This window comes from Octopus sinensis, linkage group LG7 (assembly GCF_006345805.1).
Source record: "Octopus sinensis linkage group LG7, ASM634580v1, whole genome shotgun sequence".
Taxonomy (NCBI): domain Eukaryota; kingdom Metazoa; phylum Mollusca; class Cephalopoda; order Octopoda; family Octopodidae; genus Octopus; species Octopus sinensis.
In genome coordinates this window covers 78,063,062-78,089,965 of record NC_043003.1, presented here as the reverse complement: position 1 = coordinate 78,089,965, position 26,904 = coordinate 78,063,062, and the positions used below count along the sequence as shown (strand labels likewise).

Genomic DNA, 26,904 nt, shown 5'->3' with positions numbered 1-26,904 from the left:
TATCCCTTCTTTTCACAGCCATTGATACTTTGAAATCACTATGTTAGCCCAATTTTGTGCAAATTATTTCATTAACTCTTAACTATTGCCAGTGAAGCTTAAATAACAGAGGTAGATCACTGTCTGCTTTAACATGATCACTTGGATCTTAGGTGATTTTAGTTAGCAGTCCATTTACTAGCAAACATTCAACCCATGTCTCTGAAACACTTCCTATCTTCCATTTTGGAGGTCCTGAAAAATGTCACTTCTGACAAATTGAGGTTAAAAAAAAAAAAAATTTTAAAAAAAGATTCATCTTAAAGAGATTGTACATAAAATACCCAATTTATTATTAAAGTTTCAATGATCACTTGAATAAAAGGAGCTTATGAGAGATTGCTAGACCTTATATAAATGACAGCCAAAGCACTTTCAAACCATGCCCTTAAAATTGGTATGATCACAGCTGAAATGTCCTTGACCCTGGGGTAGTTCAAACAAAGCTGACCCAAGACTAAATAACTTATTAATAAAGAGGTTTTCTAAAGTTAGAAACACAGCAGATAATTTGAACTGACTGAACAGGAAGTCAGTCCATGAAAGAATTTCATCTTCACACAGTAAACATTGTTAATTATATAGTTAGTGTTCTTGTCACTTGCAGCAATGGAGTTTTATTTCCATATGGTGCTTCATTAAACCAAGCTGTAACGAACAGAGTTAAGCCTTTTTTTTTTGTTACTGACATCCCACTCTATTACCTACCAGCTAACAACTGTTATTATGGTAGAATAACTTGGTTTTCAAAGTTGTCTGGAAAGTATGTAATGAAGTCAAAACACACCCAGTTATTATTAAAAAAACTGTTTTCATCTTTATATGTGCCTTGGACTGAAAGGAGCCAGGCAAAACTGACCCAGAAGTTCTGTATTTAAACTAAAGCATTTCTTAAATAAAATATATTGCACTACATCTAATGGTAATGTTTCTTTTTTATATATAAGCCAAGACCTGTTTTATGTAACAGCTTAAATTCTCTGTCACCCACTTTAGAAAGAGGCCCAGAGGATGGTCATGCATAGAAATTTTAACTAAATGCTTTGTATGAATGATGTGATTGAGAAGGACAGACAGTATATAAACAACAGCATCAATATAGTATTATGTTATTCTAAAACAGCAGGTATTAGGAGTGGTAATAGTTTTTAGGCATATTTATGCAAAGAAAATGATTGCCAGGGACATAACACAAAGGATAAAGCAATAAAATTTGATCTGACTATGAGAGTAGTACATCAGCACATTAACCCTTGAGATAGGTTTTATTGAGGTAAATACAGTTTATAGACTGACTATGAAGGTGTGATACTAGAGCTGTGAAATCTTGCATGCATTAATTTCAACCCTTCTTATTAATAACTGCATTGTTTCTTTCCATGTAAATTCACATCTGACTGTTCAAAGATGACCTCAAAAGTAACTAGTAGCACTTCTCTTGAAAATGGACAAAATTTGGCATCATGGTGTTATCAAGTAGCGGCAGAAAAAAGGGTTTAGCCCCCAAGGGCATTCATGCTGACATGGTTGCTACCTTAGGGGATGACACTCCAGTTTTATCAACAGTGCAGAAGTGGGTAGCTGAATTTAGGAGAGGAAAGGATAGTTTTGAAGATGACCTAAGGCCTGAATGTCCTGCAACTACCACCACAAAGGAAAACATTGATCACATTTACTACATAATGATGAATGGTAGGCAACTGACTATATATCGAATAGCCAATGCTATTAGAATATCTTGTGAGAGAGTTGAGAATATTCTGCACAGTGAACCTGGCATGACAAATATTTCTGCTCAGTAGGTGCCACATCTTCTGACACCCAATCAAAAGTGCACCAAGTTGATCACATCATGGGAAAATTTGACATTGTTTGAGGAAGATCCAGCTGGTTTCCTTGAACATTTCCTAACCTAAGGTGAGTGTTGGCCTTATCACTTTGAACCAGAGACCAAGAGACAATCCATGCAATGGAAACACTCCTCCTCGCCTGCTCTAAAGAAGGCCAAAGTCATTTCATCTGCAGGAAAGGTGATGGCTTCAGTTTTGCAGGATGCAAAAGGCATTGTGTTTATTCAAAAAGGCCACACTATTAATGGAGACTACTATACCAACTTGCTGAAGCAGTAACAAAAGGTCATCAATACCAAACACTCAGGAAAACCACTGAAAGGAGACTTGTTTCATCAGGACAATGCTCCAGCACACAAGACCTAGGTTTTAATGGCTGCTGTACATGACTATAGCTTTCAACTGGTTGATCACCTTCTCTATTCCCCTGATTTGGCCCCATCTGACTATCATGTTCCCCAACATGAAAAACACTGGGAATCAGTATCACAGTGATGACAATGTCATGTCTGCTATTGATAACGTTTTTTTTTATCAACTTCTTCGCGAATGGGATCCAAGCACTGTAACACTGATGGAAGAAGTGTGTAGATTGCAAGGGAGACTATGTTGAAAAATAAACCTCATTTGGTCACATTTCATGAGAGTATCTTAGTCAGCCTATGAACTTTCAAGCCAACCTTTGTATTAACTACAAGCCAAAAAAGGTAAAAGTAAAACCAATTCATATTCTTACTACAAACTTTATCTTTATGAAAGCAAGTGCAGACAGAAGCCCTTAGTGGGCAAGTGGGCCCCAACAAGGTTTGAAACCAAACCAATGAGATATGCTGTAACACTGCAAATTATCAAAACTCATAATTATCTAGGTTAAATCTTTATTAATGAGCTAATTAAAATTCCTGTTAATTTGATCATGTAAGACCTCTTTCAAGAATACAAAGTAAACCAATTCATTTTCCTACATTATACTATTAATATAGTTATGGGGTGGAGGGGTATTCTAGTTTATAAATAAACTGCACAGTTTCAAATGTGATCCAAAATCATTGTTGAAGATGGAAATCAGCTGCTGCTAAGGGAAGTTTCTGACACCATCACAGAATTAGCAGGAAATGAAAACATAGTTTGATATTTTAATTAAACCATACCCAAAGTGATACCTGGTATTAGGTACAACAACAAAGATATCATGCCCCAGAAATGGAATCAATACCACTTACTACTATAAGGATAGTTAAGGCAGTTTACACCCTTCACTTGCAACATATGTTTCACATCCACAGTAAAAATAAATGTTCTGTTTTCACTTTAGAATACTAACTGCATTTGAAAGAAGTGACAGGAAGGAATCCAAAGCTTATCAAGAATGTGGCATAAGCAAATCCAAAGATGCAGTTTCATTTTAAGACAGCACTAAATATTTACATAGAAGTGGTAACTTGGTATGGTGGGTGTAAACATGATTGAGACTACACTCCTATTAAGCTGAGGCAAACATTGTTGAACAATGATTAATCGAAGCAAGCAAAAGCAATGCAGACAACTAAAGAGGTCTTTAAAATGAGGTGATGCAATTAAAGCCTCCAACTTAAATTTGGCAAGGTGGGACAAAAACTGTTTTCGGACCTAGTAGGGAGAGAACTCAAAACTCAAGAAAGCTGGAGATTTGGGGGGTTTTTTTGGTTTTTTTGTGGGGGGTGGGGTTTATTAGAGAAGAGTTAAATCCTACACTTATAGGTCCCTGGATACATTATTCTCACTTCATTAATCTTATCTAATGGCCAGGTTCCAACCTGGGCCACAGGAACAAAGTCCACCTGCCACACTTCTTGGTCCCACATCACTGCCTTGAGGTCCTAGGCACATTCCAGGCCAGTATCTCTACAATCAAGTTGTTAATGTAAGAATGACAAGGTTTTCCCCTTCTTACATCACCATAAAGTTAGTTCCACAAGTTAATTTGAATACTTCCAGTACAATTCTGAACTGAATTCATAAAAATTAGGAATAAGAGAGGAAATTAGAGGATAATTTCTCACATTAGTACATTCTAGATATCCTCAATTGTGACAACTCTAAAGAGAAAAGTATAATCTAAAAGAGTGCATTTACCAAAATATGGTGCTGAATACACAAACATAAGAGAGAAAAACTGTAAATTAGAAATATCAAACTATATGTATTTTACATTATTTACATTTGACAGATATTTGTCATCTTGGTTGTTGTTAACACAACGTTTCAGCTGATATATCCTCCAGCCTTCATCAGGTGTCTTGGGGAAATTTTGAACCTGAGATCTCATTCCTAATAATAATAATAACATCGAAAAATACCTAAGGTTTGAAATTTCCCCAAGACACTTGATGAAGGCTGGAGGGTATATCAACCAAAACGTTGTGTTAACAACAAACAAGATGAGGACAAATATCCGTCAAATGTAAATAATGCACATAATTCCTCATCTCTTAAATATAGAACTGTCTATGTATTTTGCAACACACCACACTTAAATTCAGATGTAATTACAAAAGGAGATACTGAATCTGTTAAAGCAAATTTATTCTAAAAGCAACAGATTTAAGCCTGTGAGTTTAGGGATACTGCACATGGTTGAAGTAACTTTTTAAAAGTCAAATTCTTTCATTACAGATGAACAAACCTAGTTAAATTGGTCTTAATGAATGCTCAACTGGCCCTGGATCTCCAAAACAGAATTTAAAATTGCAGACAATATATTAGCATTTCAATGTTTCATTTATATGCATATATATATATATATATATATATAGGCGCAGGAGTGGGTGTGTGTTAAGTAGCTTGCCTACCAACCACATGGTTCTGGGTTCAGTCCCACTGCGTGACATCTTGGGCAAGTGTCTTCTGCTATAGCCTCGGGCCGACCAAAGCCTTGTGAGTGGATTTGGTAGACGGAAACTGAAAGAAGCCTGTCGTATATATGTATATATATATATATGTATGTGTGTGTATATGTTTGTGTGTCTGTGTTTGTCCCTCTAGCATTGCTTGACAACCGATGCTGGTGTGTTTACGTCCCCGTCACTTAGCGGTTCGGCAAAAGAGACCGATAGAATAAGTACTGGGCTTACAAAGAATAAGTCCCGGGGTCGATTTGCTCGACTAAAGGCGGTGCTCCAGCATGGCCGCAGTCAAATGACTGAAACAACTAAAAAGAGTAAAAAGAAAGAGTATATAATGTAAACAGACACACATCCAAATCAATAATCAAGACAAAAAGGTGTTTTGTATTTTTAAAATCAGATTTAAATGAAAAAAAAGTTTCCTTTATATCATCTATAATTCCTAAAGAAATATGAAAAAATATTTGGCATTCAATTAAGCAAAATCCAGCTGCCTGCTAACAGAGGCCTCTGCAAGAGGGCAGGAATTGGGAGAGTAAAAGAAAATAAAAAAAAAAAAACAACAACAGTTGAAGCTAGTTGTTTTGATAACTTTTTGATGCCAATATTTTCCATCACATCTGTAACTAACCTACTTTAAGAGATTGAAATATGCAGGTACATTAACTAAGCATTTTTTCTGAGCCTTGTGTTCACTCAACCAGCAGGAAATAACAGCCAAATCTCCCTCAAATCGCATCCCTCCATCCTCATCATCATTTAACATCCATTGTCCATGCTGGCATGGGTTGGACGGTTTTACCAGAGCTGGTAAACTGAGAGGCTACACCAGACTCCAGTTTGATTTGGTGTGATTTCTACAGCTGGATGCCCTTCCTAATGCCAACTACTCTGAGAGTGTAATGGGTGCTTCTACGTGTTGCTGGCACAGGTGACAGTTGCATGACACCAGTATCTGCCACAACTATGATTTCACTTGGCTTGATGGGTCTTCTCAAACATGGCATATTGCCAAAGGTTTCAGTCATTTGTCATTGCCTCCATGAGGCCCAATGCTCAAAAAGTGCATTTTACATGCCACCAACACAGGTGCTAGCTATGTGACAACGGCATCAGCCACATTGCCTCTGTGAGGCCCAATATTAAAAGGGTGTTTTTTGCATGCCACAGGCATTGGTGCCAGTCACATGATACCAGCATCAGCTACAACTATGATTTCACGTAGCTTGACGAGCCTTCTAAACCACAGCATATCGTCAAAGGTCTCAGTCACTAGCCATTGCCTCCATGAGGCCAAATGTTCGAAGATCACACTTCAACTTGTCCCACGTCTTCCTGGGCCTGTCTCCCTGAGCCTGCCCCTTCCCACGTCTCCCTGAGCCTGCCCCTTCCCACGTCTCTCTGAGCCTGCCCCTTCCCACGTCTACCTGGGCCTGTCCCTTCCCACGTCTACCTGGGCCTGCCCCTTCCCACGTCTTTCTGGGCCTGCCCCTTCCCACATCTTTCTGGGCCTGCCCCTTCCACAGGTACCCTCCACAGTTACAGATCGGCACTTTTTTTTTTATACAGCTGTATTTGTCCATATACATCACATGACCATACCAGTGTAATCATCTGTTCTTAAAAAAAATAATACATTTGACAGTGTAGTCCAAGATATTCTTAAAAAGACTAAGTCATAGCTAGAACGCATTGGATCATAGGTCAACTGGACCAAAGTTGACCAACAGCTAATGAACAACCCATCATTTTAGTCTATCTTGGAGTACATTATCTAAAGTGCTCTTTCAAAGAAAGTAGGGAGTGAGTTTAGAGAGGTTAGGCTGCTATTTCTAACAGGTTGAGCAAGCAACTGTATAGAGGTTCCCTTACTGGTTCAAAGGAGAGAATGTTGAAAATGGCATCAATACTGTATGTTACTGGCGCTCATAAGTCCTAGATGACTGAATGGCTAAGTCAACACAGTGGGATTTGTACTACTAATGCCGAAGAATAAAAGTAAATACTATAAGATGCTTGTCTGGCAGTCCACTAATACTATTAATTCATTGGAGACTATCAATTTATAAGAATCAAATCTCTTTAAGCTGTTATCACAGAGTTGAAGTGAATACCGTAAACCAACAAAGCACTCGTCAAAAATAGTGTTGACATGAAATAAAACAGCAAATTCTATTTCCCTTGCAATACTATTTACAGCAGCAAGTTGTACCTAAGATGTCATACTATTTACAATACAGGTACAAGGTGTTTGGGCTGAATTTGACCCTTTTTTTCATGTCCCCTTTACTCAGGAACAGCTTGATGCATTGGTGAATAATTAGTGTTGGAGAGCATAAAAATTAAAGCTGTAGTTTAGAAAAAGTTACCTGACATGGAAGGCTAGAAGCCACCTGAATATTGGAAAAGAGCTACATGTATTATGATGATTTGCACTGGGTGTCAAAATGCCAACACCATGATTACTGCTCAATGCTCTATGAATACTGCAAAAACTGTAAGATGGACAGCTGCAACTGAGACTACAAAACCATGGCCAGCAGGAAGGGGCACAGTAGACATTCTGACTGCATCCACATGCTGGAGTTCATACCCACATCTTTGAACAGGGATTTAGACTCAGTATACACCCAGAACCATGCTAAATGCTTTGGAATGAAGTTTAAAATTTCTCAGTTTTCTGGGAATCGATTTTGATAAAACTTTTCCACAGCTGGTTTGCACAGTATGGCAACATAATTGTTAGGTTTTCATTATTCTGTGTAATGTCCTTTTTTATTTCAGATTCTTCAGTTTTTGGGTGAAGCATACTAATAGCTTTTGAATGTAAATAGCCCATCTAGACATTTTTTCCAGAAAATGAAGGGTAATAATACATATTAAGCATACATTGAGTATATATTTAACAGAAAACCATAATAATATCACATTTATTGACAATGTATTATTCAGCCACATGAAGACCATGGAAGAAATGGGTGTCTATTTACTTCTGTCATGTCTGTGCAGATTAGGTAATTTGTGTGTAAAGTGACTCAGATACTATGGCAGATACAAGATTTGAACCATAAACTTCTTGGTTAATTTTCTACAATTCTATCCATACAATTTCATAATATATGTTTGTGCAGTCAATCTGGACAAAGGATAAGCTCAACTTAATATACTCAGGAAAACTAATAATACTCAGAACCAGTAAGAGTCTGAAAGTATATGTTAGAGAAATATGAAACTGTCAGTATAAATGAACTCCTATTCCTGGCATAGGTCAGAAGGATTCATAGAGGTTGATTTTCAAAAACCAGACACTCATCCAGTCACCAACCAATGTAATATTTTCTTCTCATTCAGACAGGTTTTCTTGGGAGATTGCAAGAAAACAGCACCACTTGTATGTTGATAAAGATGATGATGATTGTTTACAGTTAGCATATACGAAGTTAACACAAGTTGACAGAAGCATGCACACATACATGAATGTTCAATGGGCTTGTTTTTATTTTCAACCAATCAAATTCATTCACAAAGCTTTGGTTGGTCTGAGGTTATAGAAGACACTTGCTCAAAGTTAATCCTGCAACATTAAACAAATCTTAACCCTTTCGTTACTATATTTCTGACCAAAATACACCCCTTATGTGTTTCAATTAATTTCTAACGTAATCATAAATTTAGTCTGGTTTCATTAAACAACTATAACTTTTTTATTTATCAATATATTAACGTGAATTTTGGAAGATAATTTAATGAAATGTTCTCAACCAATTCTATACTATAATTTTTGTCACAAAGTGACTAATTGCAGGTAGATACAGGTAAATTCAACAAAATATATAATTATTAAAATTTTGTTCAAACATCGCTATAGAAAATGGGTTATTAGCTAATATTCAATTGGGTATACAACAAAATTTTACGATAGAATTTGTTATTCTGGGTAACTTTCTGATACCCATAATAATATTTATGGCAAAATAGTCTTAATTTCATTTAAGGTTATGGGAAACCATTTTCTTTCGCTTTGTTTACGTTTAGCGTAACGGTTCGTTTCTGCCACAATGATTTCAAATAGGCTCATTTGAAAAAGTAAAAAGAAATAGTCTAAGGCTTTACTCTCCTGGGAAAGTCTGTGGCTTGGTCCAGTTTCTTCAGAAAAATCACTGAAAGAAACAGTTTTTAAATTTTCACTCCATTCAGATGCCAATTCATTTTCTTTATCGCTGTCGGAGCTCTTGGATTCACTGTTTTCACTTTCGGAAAATGAAACATCAGATTCATTATCAAATACCTCGTGCTTTTTTTTTCAGTCATAGAGTTAGATTTATGAAGGTCTTCAGTAGAAAATCCTTCGAATTCTGACTCGCTGCTTGATATAATGAAATTCGTATCCATTTTTTGTCAGAATTACAAATTTTGAAAACACAATAGGAACAAATTTAGGAAAAAAAATCTCCCAAAATTCACGGAATTAAAATTACACTTCGATTGTTGAACAAAACTGTAGTTGAACTGTTTACGAAATATAATATGTGTTTTCACGAATGTACTAAAGAGATTTGCTCTGATATTCTCATTTAAATATGAATAGGTAAATTTGGGCAGGTTTGGGTGGTTTGGTCACATTAACCAAAATTTTTTTCGGGCGGCTTTGGGCGGTTTGGTATCGAAAGGGTTAAGGGATTGGTGGTATTTTAATTACTCATCTCAAACATTGAAATCTTGAATGAGTCTCCATCCTGTTCTAACTTCTGTGAAAACCTCTGATATTTCAACTATTCAAGCCACAATACCAACTCAAAATTCATAAAAGATATACTCCCAACAGTTTACAAAATTTGTAACAGCTATATTCCCAATAGTTTACATAAAATGAGTTTATCAGATATTTTAATCAAAATTTAAAAAATGTAATTAGACATTTCTGAGTCTGTCAACAATGACCTCAACTGACATTGTTTAATTGTAGATCAATATGCTGTTCAGGCAAACCTATGATCAAAAATTATTCCAGACATGACCATCTCTTTTTTGTATCTGGACAACAGTATCCAATGTGGATCTTTTCGGTTTGAACGGCAGTTTTTAACAATTTCTAGGTAGCTAAAAAATTTTAAACTTCGTATACTGGTAGAATATGTTTATAAAACATTTTTCTCTTGGCTTTGAGAAAATTCTATAGTTTGTAAGATATTTGTTGTTTTTTTCTTCAATTTCTGCAATTTCAACCAATCACTGACGTCCATTGAGGTAAACAACATTCCGTGCCGTATGAATATGTCCCTCATTTAAGAAACAGATTGGGTTTATTTACATTTGTGAAGAAAAAAAGATACCCTTCCCCCCACCCCTAACCCTAAAATAGATCGAAATGCAATAGATCAATACTATGGTCATAATTATGGGGGACAATTTCATATGACACCACTAGAAAAAATGCCGTTCAAACCGAAAAGATCCTCCAATGTTGCCTTCCCATTATTATTTTTTTTAATAGTAGAGTGTGATTTAAACGCAGTATGGTTGCTAATAGTAGACTATCAAGCAACCATGTTGCCTGGAACCAAGAGAATTTTAACCAATAGCAGGTGAACGGAGTTGGTATAAATAATATTGTGAGAGACTGGTACAGTATTTAGTTTTTTCTCTCAACATTTAAAGGGCAAATCTTAGAGCCAACTTTACCTTTCATACTTCTAGGGTTGAAAAAAAAAAAAAAAAAAAAACAGTATAAAGAAAGCTCAGCCCACTCAATGGCCACACCCCACACCTCACCAGTAATATGATTATCTTTGTGTCAACTCAAAAAATTATAAAAGTTCATGTTTTAATGAACAAACAGGACAACAACTGTTAAATACCTTAATTTTACTGCAGAAAGCATATATACACACACTCACACACACACACACACACACACACACTCAAAATTCCATTATCCCCGATTGTGAAAAGCAGATTTATATACAAATTTAACTTTTTGTTGAGGAATGTCATGCTTGAAACTATTTTTAAATACGTCAAGTTTAATTAGGCAACGTGACTTGCAGAAAATACCAATTCTATTTTTGGTATTCCTTTAACATTATTATTGGAATAATGAAATTTAAATTCACAGTGAAAGGTTTAAAGTATTTAGTTTGGTTTCTCAATGTTCTAAGATCAAATATCAACAGGATTCACAATGTTCATACAGGAAGAGTCACCAACACAAGTGCTAAAAATATATTGTTATTTACTCAATCAACTAGATCTGACCCCCTGAATGGCCTTTGATAATAAAGTTCACTTAGTTGCAGGCATTCAAACTAGACAACTTGCTTAACATCCTCTGCCTCTGGTTCCCTCTCTGCATAGGCTGCAGTGATCTTAGAAATGAGGAGGAGTCAAGCGGACTTGATCAGGGGAGTAGGTACAGTGCCCAACCTAAATAATTAAGAAACAACTTATTATAAGGCAACAAGAGAGTCTTTGAATGGTTTCGCAACATGCAAAAAAATTGAGCCAAAGTTCCTTCAAATGTCATAGATAATGTAGTCCTAGAGGTCTCTAAAGACACAATGGTCACAGCTGAATCACCTTTGATTATAGCTCTGCTCAATTAAAGTTGACCTAGAGCTAAATAGCAACACCAATTTTAATCCTAAGAGTCTTTCAACATGGCTAATCTGATAAACTTTAAATAGATTCTTTTAAATGTTATAACAATATTTTTTCTGGTTATGCCTAATCTTGCTTTGGTGATAACACTTCTACTATTAGTCAGCTAAGCACATATTTTTATCAACTATATCTACATGAAAGTTTCAATTACAAACTCTTGCAGCAACTGAAAAACAAAATAGTTTTAAAAAACTAAAGTCAACTAAATGAGAATTTTAAAACTTTTTATTTTCTGCTTCAAATTAGTGCTTATCGTGTCTAATACATCAACTTTAGTGCCATATTATATTCAGTCAAAACTGAACACATTTCTTCACATCAAGGTCAAGAGAAATGCATGGTTTTTGCATTAGAAGGCTTCTCAATAGGTGTTGTATAGTTTGTGGGTCTGTGCCATAGACACATTTGATGTTATGAGAGGAGTTATATCCCCAGTTTAGTTAATAGCAGGTCATCTGAAACTACCAGTAGAGAGAGAGAGAGAGAGAGAGAAAGAGAGACACACACACAGGTATAAATATATATTATACAACTATAGATCTACACATTTACAAACACAAACGTGTATATGAGTGTTACCATAGTATGTGACAATTAGATATGTTAACCATTTAATAAGTTCATCCTATTCATTTAGTGTGGCTTCTCATAATTATTTCTCTTTCTCTCTCCCACTCACACACATGCACAATTAACATATCTAACTGCACTCTGCTGATGTCATACTCAACCCCTGTTAGCATGAAGCATTGAAAATCAGCAAGAGTACCAACACATGGTTACAAGTCCACTAGAACTAACAACTAAATTTCCCCCAAACCACACCTCAGTGTGGACACATTGGATAGTGCAGTCTGAGATATCTGAATAAATAATGGGATGGTCACAACTGGAATGTCTGACTTGGCTTAATGAGGGCTAAACAACAATCATCATTATCATCTTTACTGTCCACTTTTCCATGCTTGCCTGGGTTGGACAGAATTTACTGAGGTAAATTTTTCTATGGCCAGATGTTCTTGTCACCAGACACGACCAGACAGGTTTTAATGGATGAATAGAAATGAAGGACACTGCTTGCATGATGAGAAGACTTAGTTTTTTTTTTTTCACAACCATTATGTGAAGGAAACAGTAACAATATATATATATATATATATATATATATATATATACACACACACACACATTGTTGTATTTCGGAATGGTCATTTTTTTTTCTTTTTCCAAATAAACAATTGCACAGTGTGTGTGTGTGTGTGTCTATATATATATATATATATATATATACTTATATTTATTTATTTCTTCACTCATTTCTTACTGTTCTTATTCTATTATTTTAACTCATGTCCATTGTCTGGAAATCTTTCGTTACACATCTGTGACCTCTTCAGTGACACTTTTCATTTTCGTTCTGTTCTGAATGGAGTAAGTGGAGCAAGAACACACACGAAAACGAAAAGTGTTACTGAAGAAGTCACAGGTGTGTGACAAAAGATTTCCAGACAATGGACATGAGTTAGAATAATAGAATAAGAACAATAAGAAATGAGTGAAGAAAAAAAAAATATACGCTAGAGAAATATGAAACTGTCAGTATAAATGAACTCCTCTTCCTGGCATAGGTCAGAAGGATTCCCAAACCATGCGGTGCTGAGAAGCAAATTTCTTACCACACAGCAACAACAATATTGTACAATAAACATTCATTATATATAAATAAGTGTGTTCGAAGCCTCCTACCACTGGCAGAGCTTGGGGAACTCTGGACTTAGCCCCAAGATCTAACACCTAAACGAAGTCACCAACAAAATATCAATATAGAAAATCTATCAGTAGAAACTGACATGTAAATAACGTTCAACAGAAAACTATATATTACCCCACAAATTACCATTATTTATACACACCATTAACGATCATTTCAAATGGAAATTGGGGTTTTATTTGAATAATTTATTCTGAGAAGGAGGAAATTTTCACATGGCCTTTTCAGACTTTCCCACACTTGCCATGCTGATTTGGTTGACGTTCTTAGGATATTTTCATATAACTAACTCACTGAAATGGTACCAGATATATATATTGATTTGTTAATTCTTTAAAAAGAAAGCAATGTTCTGCAGTAGACAGAAGGGAGTGTAGATTTGTAAAATGACTGCTGTTCCACACCACCAAATACATACCTGCAAAGACCACCACTCCCCAACCACCTGTATGTTACACATTGACTACCACTTACTACCTCTAGTATATACACATTGATTATTGCAGGATACTTGCTAGAAATAGCAGCTAAATAATAGTGTCTTAGAAAAAAATAAAGCTACACAAGCTTGTGGTCTTGCACTGAAAAATGAGGGGATGGTCATGGCTGGAATGTCATTAATCATATACCTGTTCAGAGCTGATGTAGAGCTAATAAGCAATAACAGTGACCACCACCACTTAGCTAATGAAAGAGCTTCTATATCTAATCCCTGTAAGAAATAGCAACCAAATCACCTTGAAATTATATTGCACTCCTGAGATTCACAACACAAACAGCAGCAACTGTTATGCTTAGATTGAGTCTACCTTACCTCTAGTATAGCTGCTATCAGAACTTGAGTACAGAAACAGACCAGACAGTGGAGAGTGTAATATGTCTAGACCGTCATGCTTCACTCTATGCAGTTTATCATTGCATGTTAGAGTGTAGTGTGGTTCTCTGCTAAACAGTGACATGACTTCACGGGGAGAATGGATATGTGGGTTATGCCTAATTTGTACTGCTTTTGTACTAATTTGTTTTGTATTAATTTATACTGTTGGGTCAAGTCTGACACGAGCCAAACTAACAATGTCCAGTACAGTGTGTGTGTGTGTACACAGTGTGTGTGTGTGTACACAGTGTGTGTGTGTGTGTGTACACAGTGTGTGTGTGTGTGTACACAGTGTGTGTGTGTGTACACAGCCCCCAGACAGCTGTTGGACCTGTAACACCATACCTTCTCCCCTTAATTTTATGGGTCTTTGTACTGCGTAAGTTTAATATGCTAATATAATAAATATCTATATCTATATGTGAATGTTCATCTAAAATATATTTTCTCTCTATTTACATGATTACATGTATATTTTGTATATGGAGCCCAAGTGGCTTTATGTTTATTTGAATCATTATATCCATATCTGCTCAGCTGGATTCTTCTTATAGCTACTCTTTACTCCATGGACTTAGTCTTCGGTAAAGATTTTGGAGCGTAAGTCTGAATTATTTGAATGTAACTAAATTTTTTTTCAATATTGAGCATCTCTGGATCTCATCTGTTCTTATTTCCTTACTGCCCACAAGGGGCTACACACACACAGAAGGGACAAACAAATGGATTAAGTCAATTATATTGACCCCAGTGCGTAACTGGTACATATTTAATCGACCCTGAAAGGATGAAAGGCAAAGTCGACCTTGGCGCAATTTCAACTCAGAACGTAGCAGCAGACGATATACCGCTAAGCATTTCCACCTCATCTGCTCTCTCTCTCTCATTTATGTAGGCGTGTGTGTGTGTGTGTGTGTACATATATATATATATATATATATATATATATATATATATATATACACACACAGAGAGAGGAGCAAGCATACACACATGTACAATCATGGCTCTGTGGAAGATGTTCTTGTTTCACAGTCTTAAGTTCTACCTCACTGCATGGCACTTAGGGCAACTGTCTTCAACTGTAGTCACAGGCCAACTATGCCCTGTGAATGGAATTGGTAGAAGGAAATTGCATTGAGGACCATTATAAATAAGTATGTGTGCATGCATGTATGCATGTGTTTTCATTCCTTGCTTATGCATGAAAAATATTAAACCAAAACAAAGGTAATGTTTGTTGACACTATCAACAAAATTGTCTTCTATTTCCTTTCTCTCTACACTTTCAAAGATGTGTGAAATAAAAAAAAAAAATCCCCATATTTGAAAACCAAAGGTTAGCTATAAGAAAAGCATCCAGCTGTAAAACAATACTTTGGTGATGTATTTATGCAACCCAAGTTAGCATAGAAAAAAAGTGGACAAAGAACTAACACACACACATTGATATTTGGGGTTATTGTCTCCAGAAGAATGAAAGACAGAAGAGACTGTAGCAGAATGAAATTAAATAGTGTAAAACTATTTAGTTTGGCATTCTGGCAATTTGACACTAAGTGATAGAGAATCAAATTGAATACCTAACCGGTTCTATTACATTCCATTCCACAACCGAGTTCAAGCCTCTGTGACAGTAACTGTCATTCCTCTTTCGTTTGTTCTTTTATTCATTTGTTTCAGTCGTCTGACTGTGGCCATGCTGGAGACCAACTTTAAGGGATTTTAGTCGAACAAATCAACCTCAGGACTTATTCTTTGTAATCCTAGTACTTATTCTAGCAGTCTTTTTTGCTGAACTACTATGTTACAGGAACATAAACACACCAACATCAGTTGTCAAGTGATGGTGGGGAGAAAAACACAAATAAATAAATAAATATATATATATATATATATATAATATATATATATATATATATATATATTTATGACAGGCTTCTTTCAGTTTCTACCAAATCCACTTAAGGCTTTGGTCAGCCCAAGGATATAGTAGAAGACACTTGCCCAAGGTGCCATGCAGTGGGGCTGAACCCAGAACTGTGGTTGGGTAGCAACCTTCTTACCACACAACCATGCCTATATAATAAATTGCAGTGTTTTTTCTTTTTTGCATTGTCGCAACCACTCTCTGATCCAGGAGACCTCAATTCCAGCTACGCTCATCAAGTCTTTTTAGAGCCATGTCAGAGTACACTGTATCGGCCTCTTATTTTATACAGCAGAGTGTGATCTGTAGAAGAATTAGCTGCTATTACTAGCAGATGGATTGAATTAACAATGCTGGCAGTCATGTGACAATTTTTTTTTTATTTTGAAGAATCCATTTCTCATCAATTTCTATCAAATTTTACAACAGATGGTTGAATAAAACACTGTTTACATAGCATTAATTCATTAGCAAAGATTCTTCAAATATACCTCAGATGTTTTAGCTATAATTGAATTGGTACAGGTGGGGAGGGGGCAGTTCTTTAAATATTTCCCCAGCTTGAACTAAAATCAGATACAACTTCTGGCTAATTCCATACAGCAGATGGTTAGCATTCTAGTAACTCCTTCCTTCAGAAAAAAAAAACGAGGTTACTGATGACATCATTGTTTATTTGCCATCTGAGACGAAGCAATAATCTTTGGTTTCCTTTAGAAATATTTTAATAGAATTTAACCTGTTTAAATGACTGAAATGACTAAAGGAAGCTATAAAGTTCATTAGATACACACACATTTTATATATATATTATATATATATATATATATATATATATATATATATATATTATATATATATATATATATATATATATATATATATATATATATACACACACACACACACACACACACATGCTTATAAGGTTGGGTAGAGACTGGCAGCTGGGCATTAAAGACATTACTTGTCTAAGTGGATGGGGTATTGAGGAGAGATGACTAGATTGGTATGAACATGTGATGTGGCTACAAAACGGAGTGCTACACATTGGCAGTGGAAGACAAAGGAAATGATGTTGAGATAAGAACAGGATCTAGAAAGGGGGTGATGTAAGTACTCCAGACTTGCCCAACAGAGAGAAAACAACAGGGGTGGGGGTGCAATGTTAAAACAAATACAGTTTAAAAAGCTATACAGATTTAATAACATCTTGATGAAACATAAACCTCATATTTGCTTTAGACATTTGACAATTTAAAAGGAAGAGTGCTGCTGTTAGATACAAAAGTGATATGAATAAAGTACATCATTACATTTATATATACCCGTGACATTGAAAACAAAATAGAACCACTGATGATACACAAACCACAATATCTACATGTGATAATAACATGTTATCTTAAGGTTACAAGCTGGCAGAATCATTAGCACACAGGGCAAAATGCTTAACAGCATTTTGCTAATTTTTACATTCTGAGTTCAAATTCTGCCAAGGTCAACTTTGCCTTTCATCTTTCCAGGGTTGATAAAAATAAGTACCAGTTGAGTACTAGGATTGAGGTGACTGACTTACCCACTCCCCCAAAATTGCTGGCCTTGTGCCAAAATTTTAAATCAATATTACAGGTTATCTTAAGACTGTCTGCTATTCTTCAACTGGTCTCTGATATTTTAATGGCACTATCATTTTCCTGTTCTCTCCTATGTTACTATTTTATTTCTCGATTTGGTCTCAAATTAGTTGTCCAGTATCATTTAACAGTTCATTCATTATTTGTCTGTGTTTGTAAACCAAACTGAAAACACTTCCCAGTTGAATATCATTGTTAAAAACCACAGGAACTTTCAAATTAACAGAACTTGTAGAGCACTAAATACTTTACAATGCTTTATTTTGGCCTCCTACAGTCTGTACAGAAATCCCGCTAGAGTGACTTACTTTTAATTCCCCCAGAATCAACAAATATAAAAACTAGTAATCGATATCTCCACTATAAAAATTGATCTTGCAACCTGTCAATTCATGAGAGTAAAGCCCTGGCAGTATGATCCAAGTAGGAGGCTACAAGCTGATGCGCTTGTGTGTGCATGCAGTTCTTTGTTGGAAATGTGATGGTACCATTTGATGGCTGGGCATGATTGGAGAGGATCTCCAAAGGTCCAACATCAACTTCGAAGATGCAGAGGGGCTGGCACAGGACCACCAGCAATGGAGAGCACTGGTGGACATGGCTGGCTCTATGCATGATGAGGTTTCTGGGACCACTTACCAGGGATGATTCCAGTCTCATCAAGCAAGGGCATTGAGCAAGTGAATATATCAATTAATGAAGGTTGAATTCATGCTAATCTTCACATTTTAAATTCCATTCAATCTTAAAATTAAAAGTACCAGTTGGTAAGGAAGTATTACACTCAACTTTGACATTATTATTTAACAAATGAGTTTCTGTTAACCTTCATATCTATAAATATATAAACCAGCAAATACCTATAATAATAAACATGAAATTCTGTCTGTCTGTCCATCTAGGACCCCTGTATCTTAGTCTACATTTGCTCTACATAGACATACACCTTTTTGGAATAAAGATGATCCTGGGATTGAAAATCTTCTCTTCATTTGGTTCTTGAACAGCCAGCATTGAGATCAGGATGAGGATTTGTTGTGTGCTAACAGTTGAAAATTCAAATTTTAAAAGAACTCCAAAAATTTGTGAACTTAAAGTTTTTCATTTAAACTGAATTTAAAGTAAAACCATATTGGTAAGGTACCAATAGATGCTTTATTACTATTATTGCTCTCTTCAGCTTTGGGCCGCAGGCTCAATTAGCCCTCCACAGGAGCTAGCTTAAAAGTCCGCATGGTGTGCGGCTTTTAAGTTAGCATTAAATAAAACACTGAGGTTAAATACTCAGAGATAGAATACTCTACATGAAAAATAACAGTCAAGTTTGTGTTAACAAATATGTTCATTGTATTAAGTAGGTTAATACTAACTTAGATAAATGTTTGGATTGATTTAAGCACTTGAAAAAAACATCTGTAGGTGTCTAGTGAATAAGATTTTAGAAAACAATTGTGTACTGTATTATTTAGTGCTGCCTAATGCACCAGCGATCTATACATTTGACTAAAATAACTAACATAGTTACTTTAAACAGAGGAAAATAGTTGTTAGTTCCAGTTGCAAAGCAAGCAGATAGTTTCCCCAAACTGATAAAGAGAAAATATTTTCACTCACATTTATATCTATTTTGTGAATAGAAGAGAAACTGTTGAATGATCCATTCGTAAACGCCTTTCCCTACTGATACAGATTAAACAGATCTTACAAATATATCACTTTAAATCACCCCCATACATATTCTATACAATGTCACTTTAGATGTGGGGTTTCAATTTACTAGACATAATAGTAGATGAACACAAATAACCAATAAAAAACAATGCTGCTGGATCAATTTCCACAGAGTCTATGAGTTCCACAGATCAATGGAACTACACATTGTATTACATATGTATGAGTATTCCACAGACCTTTGTACCATTAATATATTCCTCAAGCTGACTCAGCATGACAATGTTGGACCCTTTAATGACAGATAATCCAACCAACAAACTTCTACACCATTTCCCTTTATCCATTTTTACTCTCAGGGTTTGGGTCGACTTGTGTCTAGATTTGAAAGTTTTGTATTGTAGGATCAAGCCCAGGATATCATGATTGTGAAGTAAATTTCTTAATCATTCAGCCATTCCTGCCAACACTGAGTTTATTTTCACACACACATAAAGTGAATATACCCACATAAGTTCTACTATAATAAAACAGATACAGTAAGTGGCTCAATCCACAAATTTTTTACACACAATAAATTCAATAATCAAGGCAGGCTAAAAGTAAGGCATTAATGAAGCCAACATTTGAACTTATTTGAGTCAATTTAACTAAATACACTGAACAACCTCAGTAAAATTTAAATGCTAGGCATCATTAACAACAATATCAACTGCAACCATCATCATTTTATGTCAGTTTTCCTTGTTGGTATAGGTTGAACAGTTTGTCAAAGTCCAATCCAATTCATACTAGAAGCCACTGGTAAATATTTTTACAGTCAGTTTTATGTTCCAAGAGAATCAAGGTCGACAAATTTTCATATTTGCTTAAATTGATGAAGTAGTTCTTGGCTCCAATTAATAATGCCTCAATGGTTTAACATGTTAATCCTCCAGTTACAATGCTGATACATAGATTTGTAGCTGACTAAAAGCAGCCAGTTCTTAGAACATGTAGCAGAGAACTCACTGAAGCCATTTCTGGTACTTAATTTATCAGATTAAGAAACAGAAAGACAATTCCAACAAAATTTAAACTTAAAACACAAAATATAAAAGCACCTATTTATAATACTATAGCACTTAATTTTTGTGAATTTGAAAAGGAAAATCAAAGACCATAATTCCTTTTCCAGGGTTCTGAGGCATATAGATTGCTGAAGACCTGGTGTGAATTCTTGAAAATGACTAGATGGTGGTGTGAAACAATGTCAGATAATTATATACCACCATTAGAATGTCACATCAAAAAGTCTTTAGCAATCACTTAAAAAAAAAAATCTTCAAGGTTTACAGTTACTTTGAACATTATTGAGAATAAGTAGCTGTGAGAGAACTGTTACACTACAGAGGCAGCTAGACCATCACAGGTAACAACAAAACCAAATTAACAGAGATATGCAAGCTTGTAATAAGTTAAGAACTGACAACCTATGTACAAACAGTATCTCATACACCCAGCAAACTGTATATCTAACCCCTATACAAGTAGTCAATCAATTCCTTCATATTGCAGCCTACCAACTTAAAACAAGAAAAACTTTATCCAAATGTAGTTGTAGAAATACAAAAAAGAGATGATGAAAAAGACATGCCTGAATGCAGGTGTGCTTGATCAGAGCTGAACAAGGGCTAAACAACACTTTCTATAAGGGTTTAGTTTTCATTGTCCTCAGAGGTGGAATATGTATACAATTTCTGAAAAGCCCTATTATAATGATCAATTATTACATGGAAATATCTGAAACAATATTTCTCTGATTCAAGCAATCAAAATATCTGAAATGGAAAAGTTCCAACCAAGATTGAATTACAATTTTTATAGGCTTATTTCAGCTGCAATAATTGACCCAATTCACAAAAGCACAAAGTAAACCAATTTAACCATTTCAGATGAGGAGCTGAAGAAACCATTTCATTTGAGCTAAAAATTACTAGAATTACTCCCCAAGCAAACCTAGCAGAATTAGAAAATGAATAGGATCAATAAGGATTGAAGATCTTCCTTTTACTGTTTTCACTAAAAGTAGTGGTAGTGGTGGCGATGGTGGTGGTGGTGGTGGTAGTAGCAGTGGTGGTGGTGGTAGTAGAGGCAATAATTGCACAAAGAATGCAGACAGACAACCAGTATGCTTTCCATATTGATTCAAGATAGTGTTTACTTTAAAAGACAGGACTGATGATATTTGGTTTCTTTCTTGTATTGTGGAAAAAAAACAAACAAACAGATGTATAGATAATATTCTCAGACATATTAAAAAGATACTATTGGCAACATCACCTCTTGTACATAGATGGAGATGGGGGAAATATATGTAGGCATTAATGAATGGGAGAAAAAGAACTCGATACCATGGTATAATAATTTGAGTTGATTAGACATCAAGCTAGTGTGTTGGACAGAAATTGGGTGATGCAATACATTCACATCTGATAAACCAGCCTAACACTACTGGTGAAACTCCACAGAAACAGCTGACAAGATAAGCTTTTCATATATATACACATACATGCATAGATATTTATATAGATGTATCAAATATCTGAAACCTAAAGTGGATCCTCAATGATGTGATAGCTGAATGGAGGAGAAATGGCACTATTACTCGACTGATAATTCTATGAAAAGGACTAAAGGTGAAACTAACCTCAGTGGAATGCAAGCACTGAACGTAAAAGAACTGGAACAAATACTACAAAACATTTCATCTAGTGCTTTATCAATTCCACTAGTTGGATGACCTTTGTTTTATCGAGCCCAGAAGGAACAGCAAAAGTTTACCTTGGAAAAGTTGATTGGATATCTGAACCACAACAAAAACACTGAAGGTGTTTCCTTCAATGCACTATCAATTCTGCAAACTCATTGCCTGTATTAATAGGTCATTTCAAAAGATTTACTTCGTTATACTCTCTTCATAAAAATTAGAGCATTTAACCTATTTTCTTTTGCCAATGTATAAACATATTTGGAGATTGAAATTGACTAAACATCTGAGGTATAAGAAACTTTTATTTTGTACTAATCTACTTTCAACTGTTATTTCTGCTTCAAATACCAAATTGATGTGCAAGTGATTGAACATGTATCTAAAGCTATTGCTTCCGCATTTGCATGTTATTTCAAGATTCATTTGCAAGGTTTTCAGATATGATCTAGTCCCAAAATTTCATGTTTTTAAATAAGTAAGCAAGAAAATTTTGTGGAAAACACTAAGCTTATACACAGATTACTGTTAGTTGGATAACCAATAGTTATTTTTAAATGTTTGTATAAGATACTGTCAAGTGAGATACACAAAAATGTTTTCCTCTTGATATTTTAATGATTTAAAAGCACTCACAGAAAATCAGTATACTGTATATTCCAATGAAACCTTTGTCAACTAGCTACACACTTCTCACCAGCTTTTGTACATTTATAACCCATTTCCATTCTAAGAAAATGCCCATTCATTGGCTTAACAGTATTAAGACTTTGTTCTCAAGTAGTATTCCCGACCCTCCTCAACACACTGTAACTTGCTATCAATTCATATAGTGGAGGCTTTTACAGTTTTACTTTAGACTTATCAAATATTTTGTTTGTGCTACAACAGAGCTGTTTAATTGCAGAAGATTTTTGTCCACAATGATTAGTTTTTAATTGCAAAAATGTAATTATAAACTAAGTTTAAAGACATATCCATTATAGGTCTATGCCACAATGTAACAACCATTTAGCATGTCACTGTAGGCTTGATAAAATAAGTAATGAGGTTAATTAGAAGAGTGTAAACAAACAGACCATCTTAACAATGTAGCTCTCAGCCATGAAATTCTTATTAAGATATAAAATTAGTAGCACAGACAGAAATGTCACCAAAAACGGGTCTTTAAATGTCCATCTACCATACTACTGTCAAAATTAATGCCCGAAAGTCTTCTCCGGTCTACAGTTATGTCTTGCAGAGTAAAAACTTTCTCCACCAAGACAAGACATTGTGAGGTATGGCATCAACAAACATTATTTACTCAGTATTAAATGAGAGCCTTGTGTGTGTTGATTGTTTAACTCACAACTCATACAACATAACATCTTGTTGCCATAAGATAAAGCTGGTGTGACAGGATTTATCATGCTTTCATTTGACTTGTTTCATGATGGCACAGGCATGACTGTGTTGTAAGACATATGCTTCCCAACCATATGATCTTTGGTTCAATCCCATTGCATGGCACCTTGGGCAAGTGACTTTCACTATAGCCTGAAGTCAACCAAAGCCTTGTGAACGAATTTGGTAATTGAAAACTGAAAGAAGCCCATCATATGTTTGTGTGTGCAAGTGTCTGTCCCCCATCACCACCACCATTTGAAAATACGCATTGGTTCGTTTACATCCCCATAACTTAGCAATTCAGCAGAAGGAGAACAAATAAGTAACAGGCTTAAAATTAAGCATTGCTGTCAACTTGTTCAACTAAACCCTTCAGGGTGATGCCACAGCATGGCCACAATCCAAATACTCAGGGCCACATACTTGAGAAGGAAGAAGGCAGACAATTTTATCAACTCCACTATCTAATTACTTTTACTAACCCCACTGCATTCATGCTGGATGGAGCACCAGCTATGTTCATATTTGACTACAGGAATATATCAATTAACAGTAACTAATTTTGTTGTCACACACACACACACTCCTATATATGCACAGTAATCCTCTGCCATATCGCGGCTCACCTAGCGCAGTTTATTATTTAAACTTGCGTCAATTCCTCCATGTTGTTTTGCATTTATAATAAAATAAATACATACAAGTTATAAAAATAAATGAAAAATATATACAGTACAGTGCTGTTTCTACTTCGCAGGGGTTTTTGGAACAACACCCACAATAGTCAAGGGATTACTGTATATACATTTTTGAAGTATTTTCACAAACAGAAACTAATTACTACAGATAAAATTATACTGCATTAAAACAGCTATATTATACCGCAAACAAAATGTCTGATAAAAGTTTAAGAGTATGAATAACTCTACCAAAACTCAACACTGGACATAATTTCAATAAATAATTATAAAGTCAATTCTCATTTTCCTTTACTAACTTCTTAAAAAATCATAACATCAACGAACTGAATTACTAATATTTCAGGTTTTCAAATTGAAATCATCATTCAATTGAAAAGGTGACAAAAGATCTCATGTGTCCTACAAATTTTTTATTCCTTTCAAAACAACCTTACCTACAATATATGCTTAATGTTTTCAGTTTTAGAACTAAAGCAAAAGAATGAGGACTTATTGATAGGCCTCATAGAATACCAACAATATACTTCACCTAAAATTAAAGGAATTAGATTATAAAAGAAGCATAATAACTGATTTCAGTCACTGGACTGCACCCAGTGTTGGTACCACCTAAAGTATAATCAATTACATCAACCCCAGTAAAACGTTTTTTTTTACCATTTTATTGATGCAGGCATGGCTGTGTGGTAAGAAGCTTGCTTCCTAACTACATGGTTCTAAGCTCAGTTCCACTGCTTGGCACTTAAGGTATGTATCCTGTATTATAGCCTTGGGCTGACCAAAGCTTTGAGAGTGGATTTGGTAAATGGAAACTGTTAGAAGCCTGTCATGTGTGCGTGTTGGATCAATAGAAAGGATTGATAGGATAAGTACCTGGCTTACAAATTCATTCAAAATTCTTCAAGGTGGTGCCCCAGCATGGCCACAGTCTAATGACTGAAACAAAATAAACTAAAAAGAAAAGTGAACCTCAGAGGGATTTGAACACAAAACCTAATGAGACATAACATGGTATTTTGTCAGATACTCTATCAGTTCTGCCATACACCTGCCAGAGTCTTAAACCATTTTGCATGGCTGGTAATTTCACAACTGACCAACAGCATGAATTTCTATTAACTGTGCCGTGTGAAAGGATTTAGCAACATGAATAGAATTAGTTGAGACTAAAATCTAATGCATTCTTTCTGATTTGCAGCCAGAACCCACTGAAGAATTCATCAGTAAAATATAATGTGACATGAACAAGATTTAAACAGGAATTAAGAAGTAGTATAATATCCAAATTTATCGTTGGAATCAATGTATCCAGCATTTTAGAAAGAGTATCAAGTACTCTATTTTCTGCTCTTTATTCTAATTCTGCCACTGTTCCTGGTCTTAACCTATAAGATTACAGAACTGGTAGCACTGAAAATGTACTTCTCGTGTATTATTATCTTTATAACTCAGTCTATTCCTCTGTCTTATATCTACCAAATTACCATCATTAATTGCATAGTAACTAGTGTCACTTATCATGACAGGTAAGTATACTTTAGCTACCATGGGTAATATCAGGAAACAAGGCATAAAGATATATATGTGTATATGTGTGTGTGTGTGTGTGTGTGTGTGTGTATCTGTATGTGAAAATATATCAATACCTGTATATTTGAATGTGTATCTATACACACAAACACACCAATATATCTGAGTGTCTATATATTCTCACTTTACCGAACATATTTTCTGTTTAGATTTATTCATATATTTTCTATATTTATTCATCTTTATAAAAGTATTTCAGAGACAATTATAAAACATGGTTTTACACTTCAAATTGTTCAAATACCTTTCCAATTGATGATTCTATTCTATTACACCACTTTCACCGATTTTCAAATATGATATGCTTTAATTTCCTCCATAATACGGTTATAATTGACTGCACCCCCTCCTCTGTCTACCCTGTTACTTCCCACCTTCTTCCCATATGCTCTTTCTCCTCTACATATCACCTTCTCTTCCTCTCTCCTCACTCCTTTTTCTACCTTGTTTTATAACTTATATCTACTATATTTCTTTATGCTTTATCATACTGTTCTGAACTGTTACATTTTCATTCCTCTCTCTGTCATCTACTCCCTCTCCTCTTCTGTCTCTCTCACTGTGTGTAGCGTTCTTCACTCATTCCCTGCCATCAAACTAAGTATGTGCACAAATTCTGCCCAGTCAACTGAGACATCATGAGCAATGGAGACAGCATAATACTAGTAATTAGATTATAAAACACAGGTCCTTCAACCACTAAGACAGCAACTTACAGACTCAATTAGCTGGAGCACAGGAAATAAAATAGAATTTCAACTGAATTGTTTGGTTTTTGGCAGATCTACATGTTGATTTGTTCACTAAGGTACCCATATGATTTTTCAAGGGGGGGGAAGAAAGATATTAAATAAATAAGGCTACCTTTAGAATTTAAACCAGCCATATCGAGCCCAAATATTCTACCCGTTTTATGTTCAAACTGGACAGAGCCTTCTTCTCACACCTACCCTACAACGTCATTCTAAACATATACAATCACATCACTGAAATCTCAAACCTACAATGCAATGCATAATTAATAGAAAACACAATGTGAGTAAATAAGCATTACAATTAGACTAATGTGAACACTAAAGGGTTGAAGCGAACAACTGAACTATAAATTATTGAATGATCTGCTGGGTGATGGTTTTCTTTAAACACCCATCACAT

At 35.2% G+C, this 26,904-nt stretch overlaps 1 protein-coding gene and 1 long non-coding RNA gene across 7 annotated transcripts in view; both read right to left on the bottom strand.

Annotated features, from left to right (window-relative positions):
* LOC115214537 (kinesin-like protein KIF21A) overlaps positions 1-26,904 on the bottom strand; it is a 176,923-nt gene that overhangs the window by 141,871 nt on the left and 8,148 nt on the right. The window lies entirely within an intron of this gene.
* On the bottom strand, positions 1,593-26,087 carry LOC118764283. The gene is made up of 3 exons (XR_005000082.1): positions 26,075-26,087; positions 17,385-17,392; positions 1,593-1,714 (listed from the first exon to the last, which is right to left on the bottom strand). It is a non-coding gene; the product is annotated as an uncharacterized LOC118764283 (long non-coding RNA).